At 38.2% G+C, this 22,150-nt stretch overlaps 1 protein-coding gene and 1 non-coding gene across 3 annotated transcripts in view; both read left to right on the top strand.

The window, feature by feature from the left end:
• The window catches only part of LOC126378048 (titin-like), a 795,425-nt gene that overhangs the window by 339,211 nt on the left and 434,064 nt on the right, over positions 1-22,150 (top strand). The gene's annotated exons all lie outside the window — the stretch shown is intronic.
• On the top strand, positions 21,155-21,226 carry Trnav-cac (transfer RNA valine (anticodon CAC)). The gene has a single exon. It is a non-coding gene; the product is annotated as a tRNA-Val (tRNA).

Here is a 22,150-nt window from a genome sequence, read left to right as displayed (position 1 = left end):
GGAAAGTTCCACAATACAAATACACTTGATTGCATCAAAAGTAAAAGAAAAAAATACAAAAAAAGACTCCTAACTAAGTACATGGCAAATGGCGGCCGCACCAACCCACCACTCCACTTGATATCAACTCACAATTATGGCCTGAATCATGAGTCAAAGTTTCCGTCACTGACATGCCCTGTATACGCCCCATTGCTGGACACATGAACCGGAGTCGGTTTGGAATTATGGATCATACTCCGCCACGCTGCTCTATGTTATTGTATTAACTTAAAAACAGTGCCCCAAAGTCCCTAATCTTGCATTCATGTTTACCCGTTCAAACCCATTTACTAGCCAAATAGCCCACAATGTTTCCAATGTGCCAGCCAACACACCAACCGGCATCCAATCAAACTTGATCTGACTCGAAACATCTCAGCCAATCCCCACTTCAAATCGACTTGAAATTATAAATTTAATAAATAACAAACTTAAGTTTTGACAGGTAGGATCTTTGATAACCAGACGGATCAGAAAACATATTTGAACAAGTCTTCAAGTTAATTTAACTTGCTGTTAACAAGTCGAATTCTGCCGAGTATCACTCGACCTTTAGAGTATTACTCGAAATAGGATTTCCTCAGATGGTTGTCTTTTATGTTGCTGTTCGGGACACACGGACAGGTAGAGTAGCGAGCTTCGGTTGAAGCATTTTGAAGCCAGTCCTGTAAGATAGAATATAATAGAATAGAAATTGTTTATTTCAGGACCCCGATACCGACCTCGCCAGCGTGGTCGACGATTTCCCTCATTATCGCTTATACGATGACGAACCATGCCATATATGGCTATACTGTCACTAACACTATCGTTTTTCTTTATCGTTTGCAACTTGGCTCCGGCCTCTGATGCTTACCATCCATCATGTTGGAGAACATTGCAAATTTTGAGACATGATTCAGACCATGATTCCGAGTTGGTATCAAGTGGAATTTTCCGTCGCAAATTTTCTGCCTACTCTCATCCGAGTAAAGCATGCTCACTGGTTTAGAGTACTGTTATGTCCTGGCCTTTCGTGGGTTGGCTTATTTTTTTTTATTTTCATTCCGGTACAAAAACCGGAAATTAAACAAGACCATAATTATTAATCATTGTTCCAGACAGTGTGCAGCTGCACAAAGTGCTACCTCTTTTGTACTCGCTTCATTTTACATTCGCATCAGACTATGTAAAGCACAATTTGATATTCAACATCTCTAGTTTACATAATGCCTCCACAGAACCACAAATTAGGTCTAGATGTAAAATGGAGACTGAAAGCCTAGGAAGATAAAGAACTTTCCTGTAGTTTTAAATTTACATCCTTTTATTCAAGACGGATAAATTCTGGTCTTCGTGTTGTAATTTTCATTCTTGGTTTAGCCTAGGTTGGTTTTTACTAAGACTGTTAAGAATAGAATAAGAATAAAATAAAATTATCAATCCTCCTAGGCTTTCGGTCTCCATTTTACATCTAGATCTAATTTGTGGTTCTGTTGGATCGACCATTTTAGCCGGCGATGCAGCTCATCTCCTCATCACCTATCTTGGCCTAACAGAAAGTTCGATAAGGTGTGTGGTATTTAGTTCATCTTGTAATGTATGTACCTCTGACTACCCCATTGGGATATGGTCGTGAGCTTATGTTATGTTATGGTCTAGTCTAGCGGTCAGAGTATTCGGTTCTGGTAGGTGTTGGGTTCGATTCTCTTGTCAGATATTACTTTTGGTGACTGGATTTGGTCAAGACTTTGAAAGTTGAATCATCTGATTGACAAGTTAATGATGATGTAATGATAATGACTAAGATTGAGAAAATTATGATAGAGGGTTGGGCACTTGTGGAGCGGTTGAAGGATAATAGGATTACGAAAGGATTGACACGGCTGGCAGAGGAAGACCTAGAAGGACTACCATTTACCAAATTGGTGATGTACATAGAAAAGGTTTAGTATGATCAATTTAGAACCATCGCGTGTTTAAAACGATTGATGAATGTGGAGGAAGCAGGAAAAGTATTTCAGCATCGAAGTAATTCCATAGTCTCTGTATATTAAGTAGATTCTGTATTTCAAAAGGATAGTTACTCAAAAATTATGTAGTCCTGACACATACATAATTCAATAATTAATTTAAAATTAAGAAAAAATATTTCTTTTTGGAATTATTTTCATAATTAATTTTTAAGTCGTGAGCTATAACATTTTATCCACGATAGGAAGGGCGATCATTGACCCTAACAATGACAAAGAAGAATACGTTTCTTCTTTTTTTTTTTTTGACAATTTCCTTTGTATGAGATCAATTAGATTACATTGATGAAAATACAAAGAATGATTGATTGCGTAGATTATGTTGGACTTGTTGTAGACACAAAGATTTTCTGTCTAGACTTTAGACAAAATGAAGATATTTATTTGATTGATTTGAGAAATATGATGATCGACATCAAATGGTTTTCAGGATTTGTGCGCGGTTAATGGTAATTGGCTAGGCCCATATTACATTCAAAAAAATAAATCAAAAATATTTATTCTTCAAAATTGGCTTACAAGTTAGCGCTTTTTGAACGTCAATTACATATTATGTAACTAGCTGTAAAACTACTACCACATCGAAAGCTGTATCGCTGAGGGAAAGACGTGGTCAGAAAACCTCCAAGCACAGGGCCCTACTCCTACTGTTTCATGTTTTCCTTTCTTTTTTAAGTCCAGTTTGTATTACATATAAACTTAATGCAATGGTGTTCCAGACACACCTACCCCATTTGATGTGGTGTTATTGCAGACGGTGGAAGGATAGTGAACATGAGAATTAAACATAGCAAACGAGGAGTGGGTGTACGCGCTAAACACCTTTGCCTACCCTTCGGGCGTGGTTGAGGCGGTAATGTTTTTTTTTTCTTTTGCCCATTTGTGGGTCAGGCTAAGATCATAAGACCATGCTGCCTAGTCTTCAGTACATTTCCTTTGCGGTTCAATTTCAATATGGAAGGTCTTCCGTAGTAAATTATTTTATCAAATCCGAAATATAACGTCTTCAGTATTATATCTTGTTGTAAAATCCGATGAATAATGTCTTATGTAATTAAGTTCTCTTTTGTCAAATTTCAGTAATGAGGCGGTAATGAGCAGAGCGCGTTATTTATTTTTTTTCAAAAATTAAGTACAAACAGTGATTATGCAAACAGTGTTCAATTCCCGTAAGCCTCAGAATCATCGTCGTGGGTCATTTGGCCTATTTTATGTTGAAACTGTGCTCAATCATTGCTCCCCTATTAGTGGCGCTTACCGCGTGTCACCAGACATTTGCTTCCAAGGTACATAAGAAATAAAATAACATTTAAAGGTGACCGGTTAATACATGACCTAGTGACCGGCCATCCTGACGTCAGGATTGTTGGTCACTTTTAAATGTATTTTTTTTTAATTCGTTGGAAGCATATATCTGTAGTAGATAAGCACTTTTTGTATCGTGTGGGTTGGTGTCGTGTGTATCGGGTGAGTGTAGGTAGATTAACAACCTCAATAACCCTGGTGATAAGGTTTCTATTGAGCCGCCAAAGGCCCCCTGACATGGCGTAACGACCACACTTACATCAGTAAGTAGTAACCGGGACCAACGGCTTCACGTGCCTTACAAAGCACGAGTCATCTTGCTTTCGGATAATCAGGTGATCAGCCTGTAATGTCCTAACTAAACTATTGATCACAAGGTGATTTTTGTGACGTGTCTCCACCGGGATTCGAACCCGGCACATCCGGATCGTGAGCCCAACGCTCAATCACAGGACCACAGATGCAGTTGATAAGCACTAAGCAGCCATTCTGACGCTGACTAAATTACAGTCCAGAATAGAAGCAACCTGCTTATTAGGTCATTATCTCCTTCGCATTATCCCGTTTTTCACAGGGTCCGCTTACCTAGACTGAACATTTGACAGGTCCGGTTTTTTACAAAAGCGACTGCCTGTCTGACCTTCCAACCTGCAAAGGGAAAACCAGCCCAATACAGGTTAGGTCACCTTTGAAAATGCATTTCTCGGAAATGTGGGTCTAGCGATGTTTTTCTTCACCGCTGAGCACGTGATAATCATTTATGATCCAATCATGAATTCGGAAATCAAATTTGACAATCATTGGTGTACTGTGATCTCAAAGCGAGAGGCAAGCGTTCTACCACGGCTCAGCTGCTTATTAGGTAAATAACTGAATTCCATTTTATTGATGAGGCCCTTATTCTTCTGGATAGAATATTACGACAATCGGTCTATTCATATTGACCGCGAATGGCCGGGATCTTCGGAGACAGTTGAGATTAATGATTATGAGTCACGCACCATCGCACAGCCTCTTTGTCCTCCTATCTTTGGCCAGGATTGATACTTCGGGCCTGGAGGGCCTCTCGTATGTTTAACTGTTGCTGTTTCAAGTATGTTTGGTTCAATTTCGAGGATTTTTTGCATGTTTTGTTTGTGTGCAATAAGGTGTATTTGATTTGAGAGCATTAGACAACCATAAACAGTTTATATTACTTCCCACTGTCTCCAATTTCTCATTATTAGGCTGAAGGGGCTGTCTCAAGTATGTTTGGTTCAATCTCGCGAATTTTTGCATGTTGTGTTTCTGTGCAATAAGGTGTATTTCATTTGAGAGCATTAGACAACCATAAACTTCCCACTGGGTATTAGCTTCCCCCAATTTGCGAATTCAATGTGTTTGCCGCAAATAGCACTAACTACTTGGCCGGACAAATGGGGAGCAACTACCGGAAAATGTGTGGACCATTTTACTTTTCTGCTCCAGTGCGGGATGGCGGATGTGTTTGGGCTAGTAGCTGTGACCAACGGCTTAACGTGCCCTCCGAAGTACAGAATCATCTTCGGTTTTTGGACAATCAAATGATTCAATTTGCATATCGAAGGGTTTTCGACAATGTTCCCATCGGGAATCGAATCCGTACCAGATCCTAATCATGAGCCGAACGTTTTAACCACTAGACCACATGGGCTATATTGCCATATCTTGCATTACTCCAATAAAACTAAACACTACCTGACTCACTCCGAATTCTTCTTGTAAACGAAGCACGAACATTTTTATATGGATTTTATACTTTTTATAAATTATATACAATCTCCTTAGTTTATAAGAGTTTCTGTTTTTTTCTTATATATGGTTTGATTGTCTTTTGTTTTTTTTATCTTTAATTTTCGCTCTGACTAATAAGAACTGTCGTTGATTTTAAATAATTTTTATTTTCGCTTTTATTTTTGTTTTTCCTTTGTATTGATTTAGTAAAAGTGATATTCGTTTAGTTTTCTTTGTTTTTCCTCACTCGCTGTCTACCATTTACACTTTCTTTCCTCTTAACGGCCTCTGTGGTCCAGTGGTTGAGCGTTGGACTCACGATCCGGAGGCCCCGGGTTCGAATCCCGGTGGGAGCATATCACAAAAATCACTTTGTGCACCCTAGTTTGGTTGGGATATTGCATGCTGATCACCTGATTTTCCGAAAGTAAGATGATCCGTGCTTCGGACGGCACGTGAAGCCGTTGGTCCCGGTTACTATTTACTAATACATACATACACATACATAAACTCACGCCCGTTGTCCCTAATGGAAAAAAAAAAAAAAAAAAAAAATGAAAAAAAATGAATGAATGGAATGGTGGGCAGAGCCACAAGTAATCAAAGACAACTTGCAGCCACTGACTACTATTTACTAATGTTAGTGAGTAATCGTTACATGAGCCATGTCAGGGATCTTTGGCGGCTCAATTATAACCCTGACACCAGGGTTGATGAGGTTGGTATTCTACCTCACAACCCACACGATAAGAAGACTTCCCTTCCAAAAAAGTACAATGTACGAAGGCAGAACGGGAAAAAACTGCCATATTCAATATTGGGTTAACCTAATGCTCTAATGAATTAGAAACAGTACAGGACCATTCTGGTCTGCCTCCCCCATAAAGTTAGTGGAACGTGATCTGTGGGATAGGTTGAAGTCATACACTGTAGTCTAATTAAAAATATACTGGGTCAAAGATGAATTATAAAATGCTCATCTAGAAATAAGACAGAGAAGGACTTAGACCAAATTGGAGATGTCCTTAGAAAAGGTTTAATACGATCTACTCTGAACCGGCGTGCGTGTATGAAGCGTTTGATGAATGTGGAGGAAGCAAGAGAAGTGTGTCAGGATCAAAGCAAATGGAATTCTATAGTCTCTGCTTACCCCGGTGGGAAATAGGCGTGAGTTTATGTATGTCATCTAGAAATAGAAGCCAGTCTAAGATGATTAAAAATCTCATTTTTCTTTTCGACTTCTTCTATCGTGTAGGTTGTAAGGTTGATTACCAAACTCAGCAACTCTGGACTTTTCGACTGATTTCCGAATATTAAATATGAATCAAATAACAATGAGTACGTTTGACAGTTTTTGTTGATGACGTCTCAGGACAGTATTTCTTTTTTTTTCTTGAATGGCTTCTCCTTCGCATTTAGCCAATCACCTAAGTTGTCGTAAAAAAAATTAAAACTAATATAGTAATCAGAATTTTCTTGGCATAAACAAAGAAATGAATTTATATATACCGCTTACCTTTTATACGTTAAACCAATCCCGCTACTATGCATTCCTCTAACGTTTCCGCCCAAGGGGTCAGTTAGACAAATGACGTCATCAATACTGACGGATCGTGAACCAGAACACCTATAGCTGTCTCGCTCTGACACACGCCATTATTCATCTGTCCCTGTCTAAATTACGAAGACGGTTTGTCGGCAATCTTATCGAATGGATGATATGTTAGTGGTGCTTTCAGATTTTCCTTTTTATCATTCGACTCGTTTTGTGCGATGACTATGTGGATTTTTTGTGCATATTGACGAGAATACTACATTTACTTTTTACATGATTTATGTTTTTATAGCTTTCACGTGTGCTTAGGGACTAATAAAGAAAAAAAATCGAAAAAGAAACTGGCTAGGACGGGACTTGAACTCTTGTCAATCCGAGACGAGTATGTTAACCATTACACCCCCGAGTCCTTTCCCTGTCCATGCGATTTTTTTTATATATCTATCGTCATTAATTCGTGTCCTTCTACGCACGGATCATCTTACTTTCAGGCAATCGGATGATCAGCCTGCAATGTCCAACGGGTGACGAAGTGATATATACCTATCAGGATTCGAATCCGGGACGCTCAAACAAATTCGAATTCAAAAATATCTTCATCTGGTAGCTAACATAGTTATATTTTGAATCGTCATTTTTTACATAACGAACGTCTCATCCGCCTACAACTACTGCAGCTTCTCACAACCTGTATAGCTGGGGAAAAGAAGCTGCAATAAAAACCTCGGCAGGTTTGAATCAAACATCACAAGGCAACTCGCAGCTACTAAAAAGAAAACTATAAAGCGATCTGCTGCAAACTTTCTAAATAAGAAAATCTGCGAAAATGCAAATGATTTTAGAAAAAGTCGGTTAAAATATAAAAAAAGTCCTAACTACTAAAAAGGCCACATCAAAGCAATTCATTCTAAACAGCAATTTTGCAATTTGACATTTGCGCATATAAAAGTAAGTGCGCAACAAATGTCAAAATAAATATTGCTTTTTTAGATGAATTGCTTCGATGTATTTTTTTTAATCCCCCAGATCAAAACCGACGACAAATTGGAAGTCTGGTGTCGCCATTAGCTTTAGAAAAGCATTCATAACTTTCCTTTGAAAAAACGTTAGAATTTCCTCTTCGCTTTGAATTTGAGGGCAGCCCTTTCTTGGCCAAATAGAGGGTACCATTTGAATGGAACTTGGAATGTTTTTAAAATAACAAACTCCAAACAAAGGTTTTAAAAGGTAAAGTTTCTAAGTTTGTGAGAGAAAGAATGAAACAATGCGGAAAAGTATTTCAATTAGCATTTTTAAAATGGGGTTCGCTTAACCTCACTTTTGAAACAGTAAGAAATTATGTTAAATTAATGCTCGACCACAAAATGTTATGTCCCTACTACTTAGCCTCCGTGGTCTAGTGGTTAGAGCGTTGAGCTTACGATCTAGAAGTCCAGGTTCGATTCCAGATTTTTTATGAGATTAATAATAATAAACTTTACTTTTTAAGTTCATTGATCTTGAATCACCTGATTGTCCGAAAAAGAAAGATGATTTCGTGCTTCGGATGGCATGTTAAGCCATTGGTCCTACCTACCTATTAGCCGCAAAAATAAATCGCGTACACCTGTGTCTACCTCTTTGGGGATACTTGCGTGGTGTTTTGTTATGTTGTATTGTTCTCTATACAATATGAGTATCGATAGAAGCTCAACAATACAGATTCTATAGATCTGCGGACTATTCTATTGTGCCTAGTGAGATGTCGTTCAAGGAATATTCCCACTCTGAGAATGTATAAAGTTATTTAAAAATTGCTTTATTATCTAGCCTTTCCATTCTTCGGAAGGCGCGTTAAGCCGTTAGTCCCCGTTACTACTCTCTGACGTAAGTTACGTGAGTCGTGTCAGGGGCCTTAGGCTAAAAATAACACTGACACCAGGGTTGATGAGGTTGGTAATCCGCCTCGTAACCCACACGATAGAAGAAGAGAAGAAGAAACTAATGTTAAGTCTATTTATTAGTACTCTCCAATACAGGTTAGGTCACATACCTCCGAAAATGCATTTTCTTTTTTTCTGTGTATTGATTTTCGTGTGGTTTCTGTCCTGTGTTGAATGTAATGTACCTGTCTGTCTGTGTCTGTGGTGTCCGGAAGTAATAAATGTTTCTTTCTTTCTTTCTTTCTTTCTTTCTTTCTTTCTTTCTTTCTTTCTTTCTTTCTTTCTTTCTTTCTTTCTTTCTTTCTTTCTACCTTTCTTTCTTTCTTACAATATCACAGCCCTTCCAAGCTGCTCTCATTAGCGATCACCCTTGCTCGGCAAAGTACATGTTTTGTGCAGATCCAAAAACATCAGACACTCCTCAACGTACTAGTTAAAACATGAACACATTCAAACGAAACCGCTGTAAAGCCAGCTTATGACGAGCCGCAATTACGTTTCTTTTTTATTAAAAATTCATGATACCACCAACTAGAGGAAAACGTAGTCAAAATGACTGTAGGGAGCGCTGGTAATTGTAATAAAACCCCATACAAATAATTGAATGAACTGTATTACTTAGTATATATATTATATTAAATTACAAGATCCAAACATTGAGACGCGTTGGTTTGCTCGCGCTAGAGATGTGACTGACCATAAATGGTAGACAATTAGGTATGTCCCATAAAATGACATAATAGTGCTAATTCCTGTAAATACCATCTAATTTTATTTTAAGTTATATCTGTCATATTCTTATCCGCCGAAACGGAAAGGGACGGGTAATCGACAAGCATAAAATTTATGGAACACACGTCAATTTTAAGCACAAATCTAAAACAACCGTCTAAAAATTTTAACATCAGTCAATAACCCGACACAGTTAAGTACACAGCACTTCAAACGGATTGCATACCACCGACATACCTTTTTGATTCGCCCGAGTTATTCATTCATTTACTCATTCTTCCTAAAATTAAGAGCTGTGAATCATCCGTCCCTTTCCTTTTCGACGGATATGAAAATGACGGATATAACTTAAAATAAAATTAGGCGGTGTCTGCAGGAATCGGGGCCATTATTTTACAAAGTAGACCATTATCCCCTTTTTCATAGGGTCCATTTAGAAGAAGAAGCGGCTGCCTGTCAGACCTTGCAACCCGCGAACGGAACCTCATCCCAATACAGGTTAGGTCACATACCTCCGAAAATGAATTTCTCGGGAGCTGGTAACCCTACTAAGAGTTTTTACAAGAGGCACATTCTCACTTTGGAAATATTCCCGGGAAAGGCTCGTAACTAATAGTGCCCCGGTTTTGTCCTTTTCAATTGATCCCATGTCATTGTGACAATGACGACATTGGAATGTGACATGTCACGGCATACCGCACTTGATCTATCTATGGGTTTGTTTGTCAGATTGACGGGTGTTGCGACAGTATTGATTTTTACTTATAAATGTGTTGTGTCAATATCAGTGAGGGAATAACGGCCTGTTCAGTGGTTTAGCGTTCGGCTCACGATCCGAAGGTCCCGGGTTCGAATGAATGAAGCTTACTTTATGTAAAAAAGCATATAATAAGATTAATGGCTACATAATTGATAAAAATGTCTGGTATTTAATGTGTTCCTCTAGTTATTAAATAACTTGTAATGTATACCCTTATTGGTTTTTAAAAGATGTGTTGCTGTTGCAGTATCTTGTCATTTCTTATCCTCAGCCATAACACCTTGCGAAATGACGTAAATTCAAAAATGTTATATTGACCTTCAACAAGTTTATCCATGATAATTATGTTGAATAAATAATTCTGATTTGTGATGTCTGAATCCCAGTGGGGACTATGGGGGTTATTCAAAAAAAAAAAAACGTTTAAGTATTGTTATACAATTTAGTAATTTGGCTACCTAATATCAGTTTCCAGGCAGTTAATCCCACGCTTTCAAATCTTGTAAATAATCAATAACCTTATAATGGAAAGTAACTGATTTGACTAGTTGGAAACTGGCCTAATCCCCAGCTTCATTTTGTATCTATCTATTATAGATTTTATTTATAAACTCGCGTTTTAGGAATGTTGAAATAAAGGGACTTCGGAATGAATTCATCCAAAGCCGTCTTTCAAATAGGACTTTCCACTTCCGTGGGTCTTATTTCATTTTTCCCCCACGACAAGATCCAATGGGATTCTATATCTTATTTATATTGTCCAGTTATTTGTATAGGAGTTACCTTCTTTGGATTCTGATGTCTTTTGTCTCCGTTTTATTGAAGTTTTGCGGTCGAACGGCAAAATAGCTTGGTTTTATTTCGGGGAATTATTTATGGGTTATCGAATTTGATGATGTTGGGTCGGGTTCAGTGTTTATAAGAGGGCCTCCGTAGTCCAGTGGTTGAGCGTTTGGCTCACGATCCGGAGGCCCCGGGTTCAAATCTCGGTGGGGATATATTACAAAAATCACTTTGTGATCCCTAGTTTGGTTAGGACATTACAGGCTGATGGTACGTTTGCTTTGGAAGGTACGTTGTGTGACACCAACCGGCGATTATCCCTGTATGTACTATGCGAGTGCACCCAAAGACAATCCCCAGGTCGTGTAGGCATATTATGGGGACAATAATGTATTATATTACGATTATTTATTGGCTATAATATTGAGCATACTTTTGGAAATACTGGCGCGTAGATGTATACAGGTTTGCCATCCCTGGCCTGGATAGACTACGAGGGTGATGATGATTAACTGGAGATACGAACAGAAAAAATGTTTTCAACTCAACGTTCTTATATAACTTTCCACTATCCTTCGAAAAAGATTGCGTTTCTTATGAAAAAAATCGACTCACCCAATTGTGATCTGTGTGGGACCATAGATGTTGTTCAGTATATTCTGATGGAGTGCAAAAAGATTAATGATGAGAGGAAGATTGTTCAGAATATGCTAAAAATCAATCTTATAAACACAGGTATATTACAGAGCATCCTGGCAGACCCTTCCTCGGACTCCGTTAGAAAGCTCTGTGATCTAGTTTTTAGTCTAAATAACTTAAATTGTTCTGTTTAAATATGTTATAATATGTTATAAGGATCGATGGAGCTGGCATGTTTTAAAAACAAAAGTTCCTAAAAATAAAGAGAAAAAAAAACATCCGTCATAAAAGAATCCTATTAATCGCGCCACGAATGCTGCGTACCGTTTCCAAATCACACGCGACGAACTTGAGAAACTGTTCTTTCACTCTTACGTCTGTGTACGACACTTTCATAAAGTAGCAAAGCACTTTGCAATGAAGAATGAAAAATGTACCTCCAACCGCTGCAATAATAAATTTCACATCACTACATTTTGCAATGAAAAATTCACACCCATTCAGAGCATGTGTTACGAATGCTCTCGAAACTTCCCCGGCTTAGTTCGAGATGTTCTGGAACTTTCTAGAATTATCGAGAATTTCCAAGTGAGTCTGTAGGTGTTCTTATGTGTTGGAAAAGTACTGATTTTGAATCGTTTGTTTTGGGTCTTTAAGATGCATGCTGGGTATAAAGTTTTCTAACCATAGAGGCGGCCAATCAGCTCGTGACACCAAAAATTTCAGGACCCCGATTCCGATTCCGCCGGCGTGGTCGACGATTTCCCTCATTCAGCGTTTATTGCTATCGGCCTAATAGGGTCGAATAATTCTTTCAAATTATAATCCCCTCAGATGACGCCCTGAGCCCAGATTCGTACTAAACCTTTTCTAAGGACACCTCCAATTTGGTCAATGTACGTCTTTCTAGGTCTTTCCCTGCCAGCTCTTGCAACATTCTTCGCCGTTACTACTTGATATACAATTTATTTATTTATTACGGTACATACAACATTACAGTATGGCCCAATGCGCTGTATGACGAGAAAATAATATACAAACTAATACAACAAAAATAAACATTGAATGAAAAAAAAAAGAAACAAAAAGGAAAATAAGACTATAAATAACATGAAAAACCCTAAAGGAAATTACAATTACAATATTGGCGATGTACAATCAAAGAGCAAAAGTTCAGTCACAGAGCCAGCGAAGATTTGAATCTTGAAAGTGTTAAAATATTCTAAAACGATTGCTTTTTTATTTTTCAGGTACACCGTTAATATTTTATGCCTTCAAAGATCAAAGTCAGCGTCAAGTAAGTGGATTGCGCTGAAGCACCTTTTGATATAAAATTTATGAAACAATGGTTTTCCTCTTCCCTTGAGTGACTGTTTAAGTGTATACGATGCTGTCTCTATCTCTTGTTATAGGTATACGTTGGACTGTGCGCGAATAAAAAAACAGAACGCTTTTAGTGTTGCCGAATAATCGAATATTTACCTCTTATTAATCTAAATATCGATATGCCTATCGTTAGTATCGATGCTATCATTATTAGACATAATCGATTATCTATATAATTAAATTACATAGCTTATTATATAATAACGTAAGAGAAGTGTGCCCGAATCGAAGCAAATGGAATTCCATAGCCTCTGTTTACCCCGGTGGTTGATAGGCGTGAGTTTTTGTCTGATGTATGTATAATATATATTATATTATAACTAGTAGAAATCCTCCTATGCTTTTTGTAATTGTTTTGTCAAAATTTGTAAGCGATGTTATTGTCTCGTCTTTGTGTGTGGCGACCTTTTTATAATAAACAAATTTCTATTCTATCTAAACAGCGTAAGATACGAGTATATATTTTTAATCTAGCATGCATGCATACCTTAGTAAATATAAAGTTTAGTTATGGCTGTATTTTGAAAAATGGGAGTTAGCGGGAAAAAAATGTTGTATGAAAAAGTCTGAACTGCATAAGTTAGATGCTTGAAATTTGACATGCACTCACATCTCTCTTTTATAACACGCCACGCGGACGAAGTCGCGGGCAGAAGCGAGTTTATTCTATTCTTAGAATAGCTAGTATACCTAATAGTTGTTTTTATTGCTGATTCCTGACTACCTAAATGATAAAAATGTCGGGTATTGAATGTGTTCCTCTAGTTATTAAATAACTTGTAATGTATACCCTCATTGGTTTTTAAAAAATGTGTTGCTGTTGCAGTTTCTTGTCATTTCTTCTCCTCAGCCATAACACCTTGCGAAATGACGTAAATTAAAAAATGTTACATTGACCCTCAACAAGTTTATCCATGATAATTACGTTGAATAAATGATTATGATTTCTGATTTCCTGGTAGTGGCTGCCTGGGAGAAATTTTTCAGAGGAATAAGGCCGCTCATTTGTAGGTACTGTTGCTAAACGTTTTATAAATGTTTGTATGTTTTGTTTGTGTGCAAAAAAGTATATTTGATTTGATTTAAATAGCACATATATTGATTTGATTGAGTAAACGTATGTGTTTCGAAATTGACCATCAATTACCGAAACGCTTATAATCGCTTCACAAATGTAAAATAAATCACCAGCTGAAACTCCCGCGTGTCCCATTTTGTGCGCGTGTTCTTATTGCGACAGAATAAATGCGATTTTCCTCTGGCAAATCCTTTTGTAGCCGAGGACGTATAACGTTCGCAGTGTTGCAAACTGAAGCTGATTTTCGTAGATCTATGTGTGCTAGATGTGTCTAAATGTATAGAATAGAATAGAATAGAAAAAAAAATCTAATTTATTATCTTCTTCTCACCAACCCGCAGTGGAGCAGCGTGGTGGAGTATGCTCCATACCCCCTCCGGTTGATTGAAGGGAGGCCTGTGCCCAGCAGTGGGACGTGTACGAGGGGAGGTCAAAAGTTCGCGGAATGAGGGGGAAGGGGGTCGAAATTAAACACGAAACTATTTTTCCTTTTCAATATATTCTCCCTTAACCTTAACACATTTTCCGGATCTATCAAATAATTTGTTTATTCCATCATAAAAAAAAGATTTCTCTTTGCTGTCAAAATAGGCCGAAATTGCAGACTTGACTTCTTCATCATCGCCAAATTTTCGTCCACGCAGTTCCTTTTTCATTTTTGGGAACAAATAATAATCGCTGGGGGCCAAGTCTGGACTGTAAGGCGGGTGGTTTAATTTTTCGAACCCGCATCGGTGAATGGCAGCCGTCGCAACATGGCACGTGTGGACGGGTGCGTTGTCGTGCAAAAGGAGCACACCTCTTGACAGCTTTCCTCTTCTTTTTTCCTTGATAGCCTCTTTCAATCTATCCAGTAAAGAAGCGTAGTAATGTCCCGTTATAGTCACACCACGATCTTTATAATCAATCAGCAAAATTCTTCTTTGGAGGAGGTGTGCCTTTTTTATGCCACTGCATCGACTCTTGCTTCGACTCAGGTTCATAGTGGTGAACCCAGGTTTCATCTCCAGTAACAATCCGGGCCATAACTTCTTCCTTATTCTCTCCACAGAGCTCTAAAAACTGGCGAGAACACTCGACACGCTCGCTTTTTTGAAGTGGCGTGAGCATTCTTGGAATCCATCTTGCGCTGACCTTAGTCATCCCAAGATGTTGATGTAGGATATTTAAAATACTTGTTTCGGATACACCGACCATTGCTGCAAGCTGCTTCTTCTTCAAGCGGGTATCTTCTAATACAAGTTTCTCTACTTTTTCGATGATTTCCGGTGTGGTGGCCTCAATGGGCCGTCCGGAGCGGGGGTCATCTTCAATCGACTCTCTTCCTTGCTTGAAAAGACTATGCCACTTGTAAACCATGGTTTTACCAGGGGCAGAGTCCGCGTAAACTGCTAACAGCTCTTGAAAAATCGTCTGAGCGGATTTTCCTTGCTTGGTGAGGAACTTAATGACGGCGCGGTGTTCAATTTTCTCCATATTCGCTGAGTTCTTCCCGATTCACTTGTTTGCTGGTCGATAGTTCAAACGTTAATGACCCGATTTGCTTCAAACTTGGTACATATACTGTTAATGAGGTGTGCAACTAGCGGCTACCTGTACGAGCAAACCAACCCCCTCCAACCCCTCCATTCCGCGAACTTTTTGACCTCCCCTCGTATAGGCTGTTTATGTATGTATGTATGTATCTTCTTCTATCGTGTGGGTTGTGAAGAGGAGTACCAACTTAATCACCCCTGATGTCAGGGTTACTATTGAGCCGCCAAAGGCCCCTGACATGGCTCTAATAACGACTACTTATTTACATCAGTAAGTAACCGGACGAACGACTTACGGCCTTTATAATAAAAGGGCGCCAGACACAAAAAAAAACATCAAATTTCCACTAAACAAAAAAAAAGCAAGACGGATGTTTGTCGAAATGATCATAAGGTGTCAATGTCAATGTATCCAAATAGGGTAGTGCGCTATATACAACTAGCAATTTCAGTTACTTTTCACTAAACGTCAAAACAATAAATTACTATAGAATTTGTAATAAAAAACAAAACATAAGCTCAAGAGTATATCTCCATCGGGGTCCGGAGTAACATTCATCGCAAGATGAACTAAGTACCCACACCTCACCGAGCTTTCTGTTAGACCAACGTGATAGGCGGTATCGCCGTCTATAATGGTCGAATCTTTTGTTAGTGAAAACTGCACTTCAGATAAAAATAACAAAAAACGTGATGAAAGAACAAATTTAGTATTGCGTTTTTGAAAAAGGAAATGCTCAATTTGTATTAGTCCTTATACCGGGTGTTAGTGACATCGTAACGAATACTGAGAGGGATGATTCAGACCATGATTCTGAGTTAATATCTAGTGGAATTTTCCGTCGCAAAATTCATGAAATTTTGAGTTTTGTTTTTAATTATTTTCAATTCCATATTGTGCTTTTAGCTGCATAGAACCCAAATTTCAATAAAAAAAACAATAATGACAAATTATCGAAAATTTTCGATGTAATGGAGACAACAGCTGCTCGAACGGGTCAACGGCCACACGCACCGCGCGCCGCGCGCCCCGCTCCGCACGCCCCGCTCCGCGCGCCCCGCGCCGCACGCCGGCGGCGGCGGCGCGGCGGCGGCGCGGCCTACAAAGTAGGCACTACGAACCGATCCTATTTCTTTCTCTGTCTATCGTAAATTATAAATTTATTTTATTCTTATTCTTAAATGGACGGATATTCAACAGGCATAAAATGTATGGAATACACGTCAATTTTAAGCAGAAATCTAAAACAACCGACAGAATTAAGTTGACAGCACACGTCAAACGGTTTGCATACCACCGAGATACCTTTTTGATTCGACCGGGTTATTCATTCATTTACTCATAGGAATCGGGGCCATTATCTACCTAAAACAGTTGAAACAGTAAATAATTGTATTCTTTGTTGTCATTAGAATAACTAACAACCAACTAACACAACCACCACAGATTAGGTAATTAGTTACCTACTACGTCAACCATAAAAACAACCAACCACCAACTTAGTATGTAAGTACCTACGCAAAACCTCGCTACACAAAAATCGAGCGAGATCGCGTCTAGAATTCGCGGCGGACACTCCGCCAGAGTGTTGCCTATCGATATTCTATCGATACCTAGTTAAAAAAAACCAATAGTAGGTACCTATCGATAGATCTTTTAGATCAATACCCATTATTGTTACAAAGCAAGACCTATCGGTACTATCGCTAGTATCGATCTAAATGTACTATCACTACTTTCGATAGTTTAGACAATTTTCAAGTTCAACAATTGATAATCTACCTATCGATAGTTCGGCAACTCCGCCGCGTAGGCAATGTCGGCATGTTCAAAGAAAAAAATTGTCCGAGAAGAGTGATCTTATTTTTCTTGTTACATGTTGGTACCGAGGTACTAAGTACATACTAAGTTATTCGTGTTTTAAATCTCATTGTTAAATCATCAGTAAAGAACTAATTAAACCTATCCTGTTCTGTGTACAATATTCATGTAACGGCTACGTGCTTACATAAGTACCTAGTAGACGGGAGCAACGACTTAACGTACCTTCCGAAGCACGGATCATTTTACTTTCGGACAATCAGGTGATCAGCCTGTAACGTCCCAACCAAAGGCCTTATAAACAGATTTTTGTGATATGTCCCCACCGGAATACGAACCCGGACCCTCCGCATCCCATCGCTCAACCACTGGACCACATAGGCCAAGAAGGTTCTAAGACATAATTAAAGGATCCTGGGACGCAAGACCTCCGAGTTAGGGCTTGTTTGTCGGACGTGAATAGCCTCACGGATCAAGGGCAACGCGCGCCAATAAAGTAGGCATTACGAACAGATACTAGGTATTTCTTTGAGTTGATAGGTATCAAGTGAAGTTTCCTGTCGCAAAATTCATAAAAAAAATAGATTTTTTTTAGTCCCATATTGTGTTTTAAGCTGCATAGAACGCACATTTAAAATAAACAAATAAAAATTACTAATTATTAAATTTTATCAATGTCATCAATACTAATAATAACGTATCTACAACTTCAGCTATGCGCAGGTGAATAGCCGGCGCACGGGTCAAGGGCAATGCTCGCCAATAAAGTAGGCATACGAACAGATACTATTTCTTTCTCTGTCACTTGCACCATAAACATACTTCTCTCTCTCTGTCTAGTCGTCGGCTCGACTCGGCCGCGGCCGGTGCGTCGTCGGCACGCCTTTGATGCTTTGCGCTAACGCCGCCGCGCGCTTCCGCCGCTCAGTCGAATGCTAAGCTTGACCCGAATCGCGTGATGTTTTTCGAGGATATTTTTTTCGTGTTTGTGAGTGTTTTGTGTTTGTTTTATTCTGTAAATGAGTAGTGTCGACTATGATGATAGATCATAGACCATTTACTGCACAAAAGTATGGAAGATTGTTGATGTTTATTAAAGAGCAAGGTGTTGTGTTTGTGAGTGCGTGTGATACCTACCTACCGCGGAGGAAACGCGATGTTGCATACCTACGTGACGTGACATGTTCTAGGGTACCTACCTAGGTACTTCATCCGAAGGAATAACAATTAAGGTAAGGCAAGAGTAGGGTTTTTATTGTTAATAAGTTAGGAACGTTTTAATAACTGGTAGGTAGGTACCGTGCGTGAAAAATCGTGGCAGTAGATGTTCTACTTCAACAAACTCAACATTTTTAAACGTTGCACCACTAAGCATCTAAATACAAGAGAATGAAAACTCCTACCTAGATACAACATCGTATCACGCACGCACGCGTAACGTAGCCGTGCGTAGGTTTAACGTCTGTGTGCCGCGTTGTTCGACTTACATTGCGGCACAGTAAAAATTCAAAATCTTAATTAAACATTTGCGACAAGAAAAACACCCACCATCGTTTTTAGTACAATCAAATAGGCGTTCCATTTTTTTTTTCGTTACGATGTCCCTAACACCCTGTATAGTAATTAGAATTTAATTTCATAATTTATCTGTCATGTAGGACACTACCTAACTGGGCAGTTAATTAAACCTGACACGAAAACATGTTCACATTAATTAGTTATGTTACATTTCTACCTAACCTGCACGCAAAAATACATCCGTCTCTCTTGCACACGGGTGCGGTCTTTGTCGCACTATTGTGAAACATAGGTACCTAGATGTTGTTTGAAATCTTCTGCCAATATTACATCATTCAAAAGGTGTCACTTGATTTTGTTGATATTAGAACAAAATATTTTCTGAACAAAAAAAAAAAAAAAAACATAAAAACGTTTTTGGGAAATGCGTTTCAGAGGCATGTGACCCGTATTGGGCTAGTTTTCCCTTCGGGTTGGAAGGTCAGGCAGGCAGTTTGCTTCTGTAGAAAACCGGACCTGTCAAATCTGCTGGTTAGGTGAGCGGACCTTGTGAGAACGAGATAACGTTAGGAAGATGGAGATGGATTTTCGGAAAAAAAAGAAAAATCTAAGCCCTCCCCCAAAATAAAACAATCAAAGATTGCAAATACTGTCACATAGTAATATTTTATGCGCGATTGTGCTGAAGCACCGTAAAAATGGTGAATATTTTACGAGCTGTGGATTTTATTGTCTATTGACAGAAGTGTCCTTGAGTGAAGGCATGAGTGTGTCTGAGACCGAATAAAAGAAATGAGGAAGCTTCATAATAATGGCCGAGCATTTTGGAAAACACAACAAACATCTGCCGGTTTTTACGACATACCTGGCATAAAAACCGACATTACACATTATTGACATTATTTTATTTTGTCTAATATTGTCTTTTTTGTACGTTTTTATGTATGACTGTCAGTGCAATAAATGTGTGTAAATAAAAAAAAAACAGTCAGTTGGAAAAAGGCAGTTTTGATTGCAAATAAGTTAAGTTTTGATGCCTGGGGCCTGTTTAATAAAACTTACAATTGTAAATTACAACGACAATTTGATGTTCATTACGTAGCTAATATGAAACTGCAAAATATTCGTGATCACACACTCCGCAATGTACATCAAATTGTCATTGTAATTTACAATTGTAAGTTTTATTAAACAGGCCCCTGGAATGTGGAGCTAAACTTGTTCTGTTTTTCTTTTCGCTCTCAGTCCAGCATTTACGAGACATTTGGCTTACTGTAGCAGAGGTTTTTCCCATCGGCAACCTTATGGACAGCGTCTCGATAACTTTGACATGCTTACTCTGGCCAACAGAAGATTTCTGCTGGACATGAAATTCCTACACAAGTTAATCAACGGACATATTCACTGCGATCACCTACTTAACAGAGTTTCACTCAAAATTCCCTATAAATATCCTCGATATAAAATTAAAAACATTTTTTACACCCCTCCATCTAAAACAAACTTGGGTTTGCAATCACCGATGACTAGAATTTTAAACCAATACAATTTCGCCAATGGTCGCGCTAAAAAGCTTAATGTGTTCCATGACACTCATTCAAGTTTTGTGAGAAATGTCCTAAAAATACTTAAGTCCAAATTCTAAATTATCTAGTAAGTAGTAAGCAAATTCATATTTTTTATTTTTTTATTTTATTTTACTTTAATTTCATATTTTATTCATATTTGTCAGTTAAGGGTACATAGAGACTGCTTTGTTAATTTAATTACTAATTTGTAGATGCTATGTACTCTGTAATTGTCATATATATATAAGTTTTAATTTTAGTAATTGTCTTAGTTGTTAATGTTTTATATATATGATGTAGTAGTACTTAATAAATAAATAAATAAATAAATCAGCATAGTAGAAAAGAAGACAGCGAAGAAGATTTTTGAATGTTTGAATTATTTTTGAGATATAAAAATGCGACCAACGAATATATCAACCGATTGTCGCTTCCAGTCGCCATTTCCATCGATATTTTATACGTGGGGATTCCAAAGTGCTTTGTCGCACCTGTCTAGTAATATTGATCTGTATTACCGAACCAGATGTTTGTTTTTTGTACAACGTTCACACGGAACGCGGGAAAATTCCCGTGTTTTCTTATGCTTCGTATGTTTCTTGCAGCTAACATGACTTGTGTTTTACCTTGTTTATGTATGCTTCGGGTTTTTGGTGTTTCTAGGACCCCTCGCGGTTATTCGTATGAGAATGGAGCATACATTTTTCTTGTATTTCCGTGTTAAAGTTACAAACATACACTAACGGCCTCCGTGGTTCAGTGGTTGAGCGTTGGACTCACGATCCGGAGGCCCCGGGTTCGAATCCCGGTGGGGACGTATCACAAAAATCACTTTGTGATCCCTAGTTTGGTTAGGTTAGGCTGATCACCTGATTGTCTGAAAGTATTATTTACGGTTATTATTTACTCATGTAGGTGAGTAATCGTTACATGAGCCATGTCAGGGGGCTGTGGTGGCTCAATCATAACCCTGACACAAGGGTTTATGAGGTTGGGAATCCATCTCTCATCACCAAAGAAGAATATTACTTATATATTAAGTACATATAAGTACATAATTCGTACTATTTGTCTGCATATATTTTATTAAGATGTGCCATAATACTTACATAGGCAGTTCTGACTTTCGCCATATCTCCGTTTAATAACGTAGTACGCATTGATATACTATAAAGAAATAGACTCACGATCGCTAATGTTTTTTTCTAAAAAAGCATCTGAACTGTGTTGTAAATATAATATACTATATACATTAAATGATGTGGGTATTATAAGTTCGATGTCTCAAATTAAAATGTTATATTTTCCAAAATGAAGAATAATATATCAGTAGTACAGTGTCGTAATTACACCCATTGCGACTAAATTCGATCTTGACACGCCGTCACTTAGTGACAAGATGCGCGGACACTTTTTTTACAGAGATTGGGAGTCTATTTGTTTATATACGAGGTCAATGGTTTCTATAGGCGTCATATTTTTTTCAATTTTCTTTAGAATACCGTAGCACTTGATCGGTTTCAAGGGGAGAAAGCTGTTGACGAACCCCAAATGTAAATCAAGGATATTTCCACCGTCGCAATATACTTTTTTATTTTTTTCTCCGTTCCTTTTTTTGTCACTTTCTTCAAGATGGATTATTTACACGCGTCTCAATAGATTTCTTGTTTAAAATGTCTTGGTAGGTATCAAGCTACTTTTTCATGCTTTGTATAGGTTTTGTTATTCCTATAAAGACAAA

Source organism: Pectinophora gossypiella, chromosome 25, assembly GCF_024362695.1.
Source record: "Pectinophora gossypiella chromosome 25, ilPecGoss1.1, whole genome shotgun sequence".
Lineage (NCBI taxonomy): Eukaryota > Metazoa > Arthropoda > Insecta > Lepidoptera > Gelechiidae > Pectinophora > Pectinophora gossypiella.
The sequence above is the reverse complement of the archived record's forward strand: the minus strand, read 5'-3'. Positions and strand labels throughout refer to the sequence as shown.